A 12,241-nucleotide genomic window follows, 5' to 3' on the forward strand; every position below is an offset into this window, starting at 1 on the left:
TCCTGCCCTCCAGCCCTCCTGACATCCATCCTTCACACTGGCCAGCCCCTGCCTATCTCTCAGCTCTCATCTATCCCTCCAGGCCCTCAGGACCTACCTCCTTTCCCTTGGCAGGAAGCTCCCAGCACGTCCACACACTGTGGCCTCTCCTGCCACAACACCTGGCCATTTTTTGTTGTTGTTGTTGCAGCCATTATCGTTGTTTGGCGGGCCCGGGCTGGATTCGAACCCGCCACCTTAGGTGTATGTGGCTGGCGCCTTAGCCACTTGAGCCACAGGTGCCGAGCCACAAGTACCTTTCTTTCTCCTCTTTGAGAAGGAAAGCTTTTCTAAGTCAGAGGTGATGTCTTGCCTTTATTTTTGTCACTACATAATCATTGCCAATTACTGAGAACCAGCACTCTACACATACTTTTTCTGAGCGCAGCGGGTGGGAGGGAGACAGAGTCTCACTATGTTGCCCTCAGTAGAGTGCCCTAGCATCACAACTCACAGCAGTCTCAAACTCTTGGGCTCAAGTGATTCTCTTGCCTCAGCCTCCTGAGGAGTTGCTGGGAGTACAGGCAACATTTAATCCTTCTCATTTAATCTGCCACAACGCCCAGCTATTTTTAAAGACAGGGTCTTGCTCTGGTTCAGGCTGGTCTTGAACCTGTGAGCTTAGGCAAGCCACCTACCTCGGCTTTCCAGAGTGCTAGGATTACAGACGTGAGCCACTGCGCCCAGCCTTTATACACATTATTTTTCTTAATTCTCACAGTAATCCTTAAAGCAGGCACAGTTTCTATGCCCATTTTTCAGTCAAAGAAACTGAGATTAGAAGAGGTTAAATAACTTGCTACAAGTTAGTTAAAGGTCAGAGCCGGAATTTAAACCCAGGTCTGCTTAATTGCAAGCCCATGTTCTTAATTACACCTATTTTTAATTTTAATTGTGTTTGATGCTTAAATATATACTGGATAAGTGAATGAGTCTTTAACCCCAGCCTCTACTAAGCCTCCCAGAGCCACAGAAACTTGCAGAAAACCAGTGAGAGCACTCTGGGAGGCTGAGGCAGGTGGATTGCCTGAGCTCAGGAGTTCCAGACCAGCCTGAGCAAAAGCAAGACCCCATTTCCACTAAAGAAAAAAAAAGAAAGAAAACTTAGCTGGGCATTGTAGTGGGCACCTGTAGTCATAGCTACTCAGGAGGCTAAGAGTCAGAAGTTGCTGTGAGCTATGACACCAAGGCACTCTACCAAGAGTGACAGAGTGAGACTCTGTCACAAAAAAACAAAAAAAGAAAAAGAAAAAGGAAACCAGTGAGAAAAGGATGACTAGAGATGATGCAAGATCTGGGTTTAGTTCCTGACCAGGCTAAGACACTAAGACTTAAGGCCCCCAAGTCCTATGATGATACAGCCAGTCTCTGTGGCAAGCTGCCCTGTGTATCCATCAAGATTGCCTAGACATTGCAATCTGCTGCTAGGCCAGTGCCAGGGATTTTTAAATGGGAATAATGGGAAATTCAACACCATTGAACCCAAGCTCTGCTCCAGTCAAGGTCCCTAGACCTCTCACAGTCACCTAGGCTCAAAGGTAAAGAGAAGAAGGTGAAGAGCTAACAAACATTCAAGTATTTCTATGGAAGAGAGGTACCCTCTACCCTCAAGGTGCCTCCTGCCTACTAAAGGATGCCCAGCCCTTAAAGAGCATCTGATGAGCAACTCTCTAGTGCCTCTCACCGCAATCAGCAACAAAGAGCCCAAAGGAGAGGGGTTGGGGAGCAAGCAGCTCAAAGGAGCACTCAGTGCAGCAGAACCCTTAGGGGAAAGTTTCCTAGACATGGTAATAACTAGATTTTACAAAAATCAAAAATAATTTTTTTCTTGGTACAAATGCAATTCATGCCAATGACAAACAAATCAGGAAAAGCAGACAAGCAATGAAAGGAAATGTAAAAGTACCCACCTACGATCTCGCCCACCCAAAGACAACTTCTGTCAACACCCTCAACACCTTGACAACCAGAATTTGCAGGAGAGGATGTGCAGAGCTGGAGCACAGGTCAGGGTGTGTGTGTGTGTGTCCATGTGTCTGCTGGTGGCAGGGCAGCTGGGCAGCAGGGCAGCAGCAGTCCTAGTGTTTTAGTTTATGCTCAGGAGTAAGTGATAAGTCTGTTTGATGCAATTGGGAAGTAGACACTGAAGAAGACAACTAAAAGAAGACCTCTCAGACGAGGGAGAGATTTGAATCAGTCAGTAGTATCAGGGAGTTTAACTGAATAGCAACATGATTAAAATAATAATCATAGTAACAGTTAACATTTTTGTGCACTTAACATATGTGACATTGTGCTCCGTACTTTGCTTTCCATCTTCTCATTTAATCCTCACAACTCCTCATGAAGTAGGTACTTTTATGCCCATGTTATAAAAGGTAAGAGCTTTGCCCAAACTTGCATAGCAAGTGGGTTCCAACACAGTACACTGATGCTTCAGTAGGCATCTAGCATCAGATGCTGGAAGGTGTTTGTTAAACATGTCTTTGGTCCTAAACTAAAGTGTTTGATGCAGCAAGTTGGGGGTGGAGAGGGGCAAAGGTATTTGCAATTTTAACAGCTCCCCTGGGATGTTCCACCCATTCAAGTTTAAAGGCCACCCATCTTGGATGATAGATGAGTGAACTGGCCTAGGGGTCATCAGAGGTCAGGAAGAGATGCAACTCTGTCCAGAGGCCCTTGGCTTAGACTTTACTGACCCTAATTATCCTGAACTTTGATCTTGTAGCCTCTGTAGGCCCTGTTGCAGCTGGGGGACTTGCCTTTGGGGAGAGGTCACTCGGTCTCACTCGGTCTCACCAACTGCTCCAAGATGCTTGAACATAGGAGAATAATTAATTAGGGTCACTAATAATTAATTGGCCAGCAGCTAGAGAGGTGTGCTTCTCCCTGGTGACAATGAAGCCAGCAGGGGTAGGTGAAAGCCCTGGAGTCTGGGAGAAGAGTGGAGCTGAGTAAGCAGGGGGTGGAATTCAGTCGGACAAGAGCAAGACCTGGTTTGAAATAAGAATGGGAATCATGGACCCGACGAAAACAACCAGGAGCAAAGCAGGGGATGGGAAACTTGAAGGCGAGGATCATGGAACAAACAGAGCCGCTCTGTGCTAAGTTTGGTGGTTTTCAACCGAACATTTCCCAGTCTTTCTGTTTTCCAAAGTTTCTATGTTTATCAGCACTTTTGCCAAGGTGGGCAGCTCCCCTGTAGGCCCTATAGCCAGTGTGTACCTAGCGGAGGAGCAGAGACAAGTTCATTGTGCTAAAGTCAGGGCGTCTTCTTAGTTGTAGCTATGAAAATAAGCAATTCGAAATTAAGCTATTGGGACTTTCCATTATTTTGTGCCTTAGAGGAATATTATTATGAAGCCTGAGTCAGTGACAGTCAGCTGCAACCTAGCCGGCTATATCCTTTGCTCCTGTGATGTAGATTAGCCTTCTTCTTTACCTACATTGTTCTGTACAATGTTATAAATGACTCTAAGGCACCAGGGGAGACTCCTTCCCTCCTCACTGTTGATCTTTACTATAGATTAACTTCCCCTTTTCCGCTCACACACACAAAAAATTGCATGACTATCACATTGTCTTAAGATGAAATGTTAAATATACTCTTTTAGATTGGAAAGGAAATGAAAACAAGCCAGAAAATAAACTATAACTAATTATTATAATGTATAAACTAGCCTTGTGTAGAAAATGTTATAATCCTACTGAATTTCTTTTTGTTATGCCTATATGGGAAAGACCTTAACTTTTGACTTCAAAGCACTGACCCCATTCCTTTGGAGTCTATGTCATTCGAATGGCTATTCTCAGCTATGCACTTGAATAAATCCTTTAAAGCCAGATTCTGATCCTTTCGATTATTTTAGGTTGACATATCCCTGATTCTTCCTTCTAAAATGGCAGGTCATCCAACCTTGCTAGTTCATAGTTTCTGTGACTATGAAATGAAAGAATCTCATAAATCTAACGAAATAGTAAATTCTGAATTATAAAATGCTGTCTACCAATCGTGACCAGGAACATGGTTGAGGATTTTAAGGCAACCTTGAAACCACCCTTAAAAATTCATGAACAAGTGCAAGACAAGAACTAGAGGAGGGACCCCTAAGCTCTAGGATGGAGCAGCTTTAGCTAGAGTAACCTGGAGTAACCATGGTAATCAGCCACTGTCCCTCACTTGCTTGATAATTGTTACTCACTGTCCTCTTGTTTGCTTATAGTTGTAAAGATTCTTAACTTTTCTGCATAGAAAGCATCACCTGTTTGGGACCTAGGGGTAGTTTTTGAGATATCTTTCAGTTCCTACATTCCAGTGGATTGACTGACCCCTCAGACCAAGGAATTGACTCAGCTGGTATTGGACCCCCATCCAAAGAACTGCATTCCAATGACTTGGTTGACCCATCCAGAAAAAGGACCGTATCAAAGGGTTCTGCCCTGAAACTAGACAATTACCTTACAATTGCCTAACCCAAGGCCCCCAAACTGTCTTTAAAAACCCTATTCCCCCTGGCTTGGCGCCGGTGGCTCAGTGAGTGGGCACAGGCCACATACACCGAGGTTGGTAGGTTCGAGCCCAGCCCAGGCCTGCTAAACAAAAATGACAACTGCAACCAAAAAATAGCCAGGCTTTGTGGCATGCACCTGTAGTCCCAACTACTTCAGAGGCTGAGGCAAGAGAATCACATAAGCCCAAGAATTTGAGGTTGCTGTGAGCTGTGACACCATAGCACTCTACCCAGGGTGACATAGTGAGACTCAGCCTCAAAAAAAAAAACAAAAAACAAAAAAACTTGTCTCCCCCCAATTCTCAGGGAGGTGGATTAGAGAAATTTCTTCTTTTTCCCACTTAGAACTCTTGTAGAATAAACTCTCTGCTGTAAACCCTGCTATCTCTGGGTGTTGGTATCTTCTTGGGCAGTGGGAAGATGAACCTGGCTGGGCAGTAACAGCCTCAGAATTTTTGATTGATTCGTTATTAAACCACTCAAAGACAGATGTGGTGGCTCACACCTGTAATGCCAGCACTTTGGGAAGCTAAGACAGGAAGATTGTTTGAGCCCAGACTTTATGAATGCTATGATCACATCACTACCTCCAAGCAGGACCCTGTCTCTAAAATAAGTAAATAAGCAAACCAGTCAAAACAATGAGAGACAAAAGACCCCCAGACCTTTGATTTACCCCAGGGTTTGATTAAAGGTCATCTCCAGACAAATGCTTCAGTCAGACAGTCACAAATGAGAATGCCCAGAAGATACCTGTATAGTAGGAAATACGCAGGACTGTCCTCTGTAACCCACAGTCCCATTTTCTTTCCAAAATGCTCTGAACATAACTGAGCAAAATCCCAAGCCGAGACGTGAGGCCTGCAGCTCTGCATGCCCTGCCTAGTCCTTGGATTAATCATCTGACATCCAACAGCCTGGAGGGATCAAAGTCAGCAGAAAGGGCGGGTCTGCTGGCCTCAGAGGCGGCAATATGACAGAACAGGTAAATTTACCTGAGGGGACAGGTAAATGATTTAAAACAGTGGCTCTCAACCTTCCTAATGCCTGAGCCTTTAATAGAGTACCTGTGGGTCGTAACACACAGGTTGAGAACCACTGATTTAAAAGCACCTTGGGGGGGGGGGTTAGACAATCAATTTTAAAAGCAGGACTGGGAGATCAGGGTGTTAAGGGAGGACTGAGAGAGAAGAGAAACCTAGCTATCTTCCCTTACAACTTCAGGTGACCTTGGCCAAGTCCTTGGCTTCTCAGCCCTTAGGATTAGGAATGGCCTTAATGATTTCAAAGGTCCTTTCAGCTCTGGGCTGCAAGGACATCTGTTCTTATTTACTTCTGAGGTAAGTCCAGAAACCCAGGAGTCCCAGGGCCACCTAGGAGATGTGGCAGATACGGGCTGCAGGGGACCACCAGGGCCGCAGGGGACCACTGAGGCCGAGGGATGGGTAACCTCCAGGGAGGAGGCTGGGGAGGGGAGGGAGCTGCTCCAAGCCTGCAGGGACTACTGGGTTTTCCCTCTCATGGAATGACTCAAAGACCTTTCATATGCCACCTCATGTGATCTTCGCACACTCTAGTGAGATTAGCGGCTACAGCAGCCCCCCACATGTGGCCACAAGGTAGAGTACACACAGAATGCTTATGGGTACAGAAATGTATCTTTAGGACACCACAGGACTCAAGACAGGAAAGAAGAAGTCCTGCCCCAGGGCTCTTGGGCAGGTTTTGCAAGTTAACAGGAAAGTTTCCCCAGCAGGGCTTAGCACTGGGCCACTTTCTCTTTGTCCCACTCTCATTGGCTGGTTTGGCTGCCACTCAGCATGGATCCCGCCCTCCTTTGGGGCTGACTTCTTCCCTGTCACCTCTGAGGTACCTGTGACAAGATAATTAAGACACTAATTTGTCTGCTGTATTTTTCCATTCCCTTCTCTTTCCAAACAAGACCAGCTAGTCTGGTTTTTTGTTTTTTCTTGCCTCGGGATTCCTTGCAGGACAGAAAGCAGGAGCTGCATGGAGATCAAAGATCTTCTTGCCCTGGGTGAAAACCCTGGCCTGTTAGAGACATGATGCTGCAGACCTGGGGAGGGAGGGACAGAGACAGGAGGCCTGAAGGACATGGAACCAGAGCAGAGAAAGCTCCGAGAGGAGACAGAAAAGGGCACCACAACTCTGGTGTGAGAAAGCAGACCATTCCAGGCACCCAGGAAACAGCCAGATCTCAGGGGATTTGAGGCCTTTGGCATCGGGTTTCCTGTCTTACCAAAAGTTCCTGGGCCCCAAGTGTTATCCAGAAAGAGCAAAATCACCAAACTGGAAGAGACCTGAGGCATCAGAGGAGAATTTAGCATGGGCTATTGGCTGATGCCCAAAGGGGGGGCATCTTAGGCACAATCTTTCAGGGGAGAGGTTGAGCCCCCCAGAACGGCAGATTAACAGTCTTCTCACTGAACAAGACTGGGGCCTCAAAGTCAGATTTACTTTGGTTTAAAAAATGAACAAAGCTGGGTACCTGTAGCTCAGTTCTTAGGGTGCCGGCCACATGTTCCGGGGCTGGAGGGTTCGAACCCAGCCTGGGCCTGCTAAACAAAAAAAGAAAAAAATAGTCAGGCGTTGTGGTGGGCGCCTGTAGTGCCAGCTACTTGGGAGGCTGAGGCAAGAGAATCGCTTGAGCTCAAGAGTTTGATGTTGCTATGAGAGTCTGTCTCAATAAAAATAAATAAATAAATAAAAAACAAACAAAAAACAGAGAAATGCAAGCAAAAGTCAGAGAAATACAATTTTCCTAGCTCAACTGTGTTGTGGAGTGAGAGTCACCCCTGACAGGTATAGAAGAATGAACAGCCCCATTGCCCTCCTCTTGCCAGCCTGTAAAGACATCTCCTTGATACCCAAATCTTATTAGCTCTAAGCTCCTATCAGCTTGTATAGGAAATGCAGTCTCCTCCTCTGTTCATCTGGGTGCTTTAGCAGAAAGTAATAGAAAACCCAGACTGAAGCATGGCAGAAAATGTATCACATAATACTAAGTCTAAAAGTAGTGGCTTCCGGGTGCAGTGGTTCAATGAGTGGCTTAAGAGGTCTTCAGCGAGCCAGATGGTTTTCATCTCTCTGCTCTCCTGTCCTCAGGATGTTGGGTTTGTCCTCCAGCTGGCTCCCTTTGCAGTGACAAGATGTCCACACCAGACACAACAACATCTGTAGGCTTGGCGCCTGTGGCTCAAGTGGCTAAAGCGCCAGCCACATACACCTAAGGTGGCGGGTTCGAATCTATCCCGGGGCTGCCAAACAACAATGATGGCTGCAACCAAAAAATAGCCAGGCGTTGTGGTGGGCACCTGTGGTTCCAGCTACTTGGGAAACTGAGGCAGGAGACTCGCTTAAGCCCAGGAGTTGGAGGTTGCTGTGAGCTGTGATGCCACAGCACTCTACCCAGGGGCACAGCTTGAGGCTCTGTCTCAAAAAAAAAAAAAAATCCCTGTAAGAAGAAAAGGACTCTCTCTCTCCATATCTGCTTCTTACAAGTTTGAAAGCTTTCTTAGAGGTTCCCATAGAATCCCCTTCATGTATCATTGGCCAGAATTGGGTATAAGCCCAGGCTTAAGCCAATCTCTGGCAAAGTAATGGGATTGCCACAGTTAGTGTAAAGAGAAGCTAAAGTTTCAGCCACAAAGAACACTTACAAAGTACTCTCCACCTCCCAAATACAGCCTTGCTCACTGAGGTCACAGACACCTTCCCTGCTCCATGGTTGAGCCTGCTTCCTTTTTCATTTACGCTGAATTCTCTTTTTCGAACCCTTGCATCCCCTTTCCTATAGCCTGAAAGGCTCTCAGATTTACCGGTTTATGAGTCACACGTGGAAATGCAGCTCACATTTTTTTACTCCAGCTACATCATACAGCAGGTGCAGGGGGTCCCGGAATCCATCGGTGTTTTCTTTCCCCAGCTTCAAAATGCACACTTGGAATGATACACTCAGCAGCGGACAGAAGCCCCACGGTTATTCTCTGACCTGTGCAGTGAGGGCTATTATGGCAGGAAAGGCCAAGGGGAAGCCACTAGAAACACCTCTGCATAGAAAACTAGTGAACCAAAAGCGATGCTGACTTCCCAAAGGGACTGTGGGGATTGGTGCTTCCATCAAGGATGCTAGGGTGGTGATGCCCACCATATCCCCATTGGACAACACCTGCTTAGCCCGAGTGCAAGGCAGATGGGCCCTCGAGAGGGACAGTGGATTACTGGGAACTTAAGCAGGTACTGACTCCAATTGTAGCTGCTGCACCAGAGATAGTATCACTGTCAACATGTGTTCATCCAGTGGAATTTCTAGGGCTCCACTGGTGAGGGCATGTTGAGATGTCCCTTCCAAGGTGAAGGATACATTATTGTCTCTGCCTCCCCTTATCCAGAAAAGAAGCATAAATGCCTAGTGGGCCTCTTTGGACTTTAGAGGCAACATATTCCTCACGTGGATGTGTAACTCTGTCCTGGTTACCAAGTGACCCAAAAAGCTTCTAGTTTTCAGTGGGGCCCAGAATAAGAGAACAGGTCCACGCTGCTGAGCCAGCTGCTCTGCCCTTGCAGCCCTGTGACCTGACAGACCTAATGGGGCTTGAAGTGCCAGCAGCAGGTGGGAATGCTGTTTGGAACCTCGGCAGCCCCTAGAGAGAGTGCACAAGGCCCTCCTGTCATCTGAAGGTAGCTACTTTCCTTTTGAGCGGCAGCTCTTGGCCTACTACCAGGCCTTAGCAGAAACTGAATACTTGACCATGGGCCACCAAGTTACATGTGACTTGAGCTGTCCATCACGAACTGGGTTGTTATCTGACCCACCAAGCCATAAAGTCAGGTGTGCACAGCAGCATTTCACCATGCAATGGGGGTGGTATATTCTGACACCTCCAGAGTCTCACTACATCACCCATCACCCTCGGTAGAGTGTCATGGTGCCACAGCTCACAGCAACATCCAACTCTTGGGCTCAAGCGATTCTCTTGCCTCAGCCTCCCAAGTAGCTGGGACTACAGGTGCCTGCCACAACACCCAGCTATTTTGTTGTTGTTGTTCTTGTTGCACTTGTCATTGATGTTCAGCTGGCCCAGGCCAGGTACGAACCCGCTAGCCTCTATGTATGTGACTGGCACTTTAACCACTGTGCTACGGGTGCCGAGCCAAGGCCTAGTTTACAGATGATTCTGTACAATACTCAGGTACCGCCTGAAAGTGGACAGCTGTACCACTCTAGCCCCTTTCTGGGACATCCCTGAAGGACACTGGTGAAGGGAAGGAAATCCACCTTGAGCAGCCCACATAGTTGTTCACTTTGCCTGGAAACAGAAATGGTGCCCAGACATGCAATTATATACAGATTTATGGTTTGTGGCCATTGGTTTGGCTGGATGATCAGGGACTTTGAAGAAACCTGATTGGAAAGTTGGTGACAAAGAAACTTGGAGAAGAGGTGTGAATATACATCTATAAATGGAAAAAAGATATTCATGTCCCACGTGAATATTTACCAAGGCGTGACCTCAATAGAGGAGAATTTTAATAGTTCAGTCATTAGCATGACCTGTTTTGTGGGCACCAGTCATCCACTTTCCCCACACATCCCTGTCGTTGCTCACTGGGTTCATTAGCAACCCACAGCAGTGGGGGTGGAGATTATTTATGGGCTCAGTGATACGCACTTCTACTCACCAAGTCTGACTGGACTGTGGGCTCTGCTGAGTGACCCTCTGCCAGCAGCAGAGACCAATGCCGATCCCTTAGGCTGATCAGACAGCTACTTGGTTGCAAGTTGATTACGTTTGACTGCTTCCTTCATGGAAGGGGTAGCATGTTGTTCTGAGGAGTGGACACTAACTCTGGATATGGATTTGCCTTCCCTGCACAATGCTTTTTCCAAGACTGCCACCCACCACTCACGGAATTCACTGAGCTTATCATGTTCCCCACCATCCCGAGGCAGTTAGTTCGATGGTACAGTGGAATGGACTTTAGAAGACTCCATTTCAGTGCTAGCTGGGTGGCAATACCATGTAGGTCTATAGCAAGGTTCTCCAGAAGGCTGGATATACTCCAAGTCAGTATTCAGTGTGTGGTGCTATTTCTCCTAGGGCCAAGATTCAGAGGTCAAGGGATCAAGGAGTAGATATGAGAGTGGCACCACCCACTATTACCTCTAGCAACCCACTAGCAAACTTTTTGCTTCCTGTTCTCATGACATTCTGTTCTGCTGGCTTAATGGTCAGGGTTCCAAAGGGAGGAGTATTTCCACCAGGAGACACAACAATGATCTCACTGAACTGGAAGTTAAGACTGCTGCCTGGCCACTGTGGAGGCCTCATGCCGCTGAATCAACAGGCAAAGAAGGGAGCTACTGTGCTGGCTGCTGATTAATCCTGACTACTGACACAGAAATCGGATACTAATCCAGTGGAGGTGAGGAAGAGTTTGTCTGGAATACAGGAGATCCCTTAGGGCAGCGGTTCTCAATCTGTGGGTCCAACCCACAGGAACTGTATTAAAGGGCCGAGGCAAAAGGAAGGTTGAGAACCACTGCCTTAGGGCATGCCCCATGATAAAGGTCAGTGGAAAACTGCAACACAATCGGGACTACAAAGGGCCCAAGTGAAGGCTTGAGTCACTTCACTAGGAATCATGACCAGCTGAGATGCTTGCTGAAGGCCTCAAGTGATTCTCCTTCCTTGACCTCTTAAAGCGATGGGATTACACATGCAAGCCACTGTGCCCAGCCTGATTCTTCATTTTTGTTCTCCCCTTAAATGCCATCTGTAACCAAGTCCTGTCAACTATAGCTTCTAATCCTCCTGAAGACCTCTGGAATTCATCCCCTGCTCTTATGCCCAATGCTATGACTCTGATTTGGGTCAATGTTCCTGTCAGCTATCCCTCAAATCTTATCCTTTGCCATGACCCACCCCACCCCCACTTCAATACATTTTCCACTCTGCAAACAGAGTAGTTTTCTTTTCTTTTCTTTTTCTCTAAGACAGAATCTTACTCTGTCGCCCTGGGTAGAGTGCCACGGTGTCATCATAGCTCACAGCAACCTCAATCTCTTGGGATCAGGCTGTCCTCTTGCCTCAGTCCACCACAATGCCCGGCTGTTTTTCTATTTTTAGTAGAGATGGGGTCTTGCTCTTGCTCAAGCTGGTTTTGAACTCCTGAGCTCAAGCAATCCACCTATCTTGGCCTCCCAGAGTGCTAGGATTACAGGCATGGGACACTACATCTGGCCCAGAGTGATTTTTTTAATGTAACTTTGACAAACACAACCTCCCTGCTTAAAATTCTTCATTGCCTTTAAAATAAAAGCCACACCCCTTAACATGGCCCAGAGGGCCCCTGCTTACCTCTCAGTCTCTGCTCTCACATCACACTCCTCACTCTCAACTCTCCTAAATGTTTTTCTCTCAGTGCCCTAGAGATGCCACACTCCATCATGCCTCTGAACCCTCAGCCTGAAACAGTCCTTGTCACTCCCAACCCTTCGCCTGGCTAGTCCCTTCTTATTCCAGGTTCTACTTAAATGTAACTTCTAGAGCACTTGCCTTACAAGCTGGAGTCTGTGGCAGTTCCCTTCCTCTGTACTTCAGTGCCACCAGTGTCGCTAGTATTATCCACACTATGGTGATTGTCAGATTTCATTTTTTTTTTTTTTT

The sequence above is a fragment of the Otolemur garnettii genome, unplaced genomic scaffold, assembly GCF_000181295.1.
Source record: "Otolemur garnettii isolate 467f Iridium unplaced genomic scaffold, OtoGar3 scaffold00115, whole genome shotgun sequence".
NCBI classification, from domain to species: domain Eukaryota; kingdom Metazoa; phylum Chordata; class Mammalia; order Primates; family Galagidae; genus Otolemur; species Otolemur garnettii.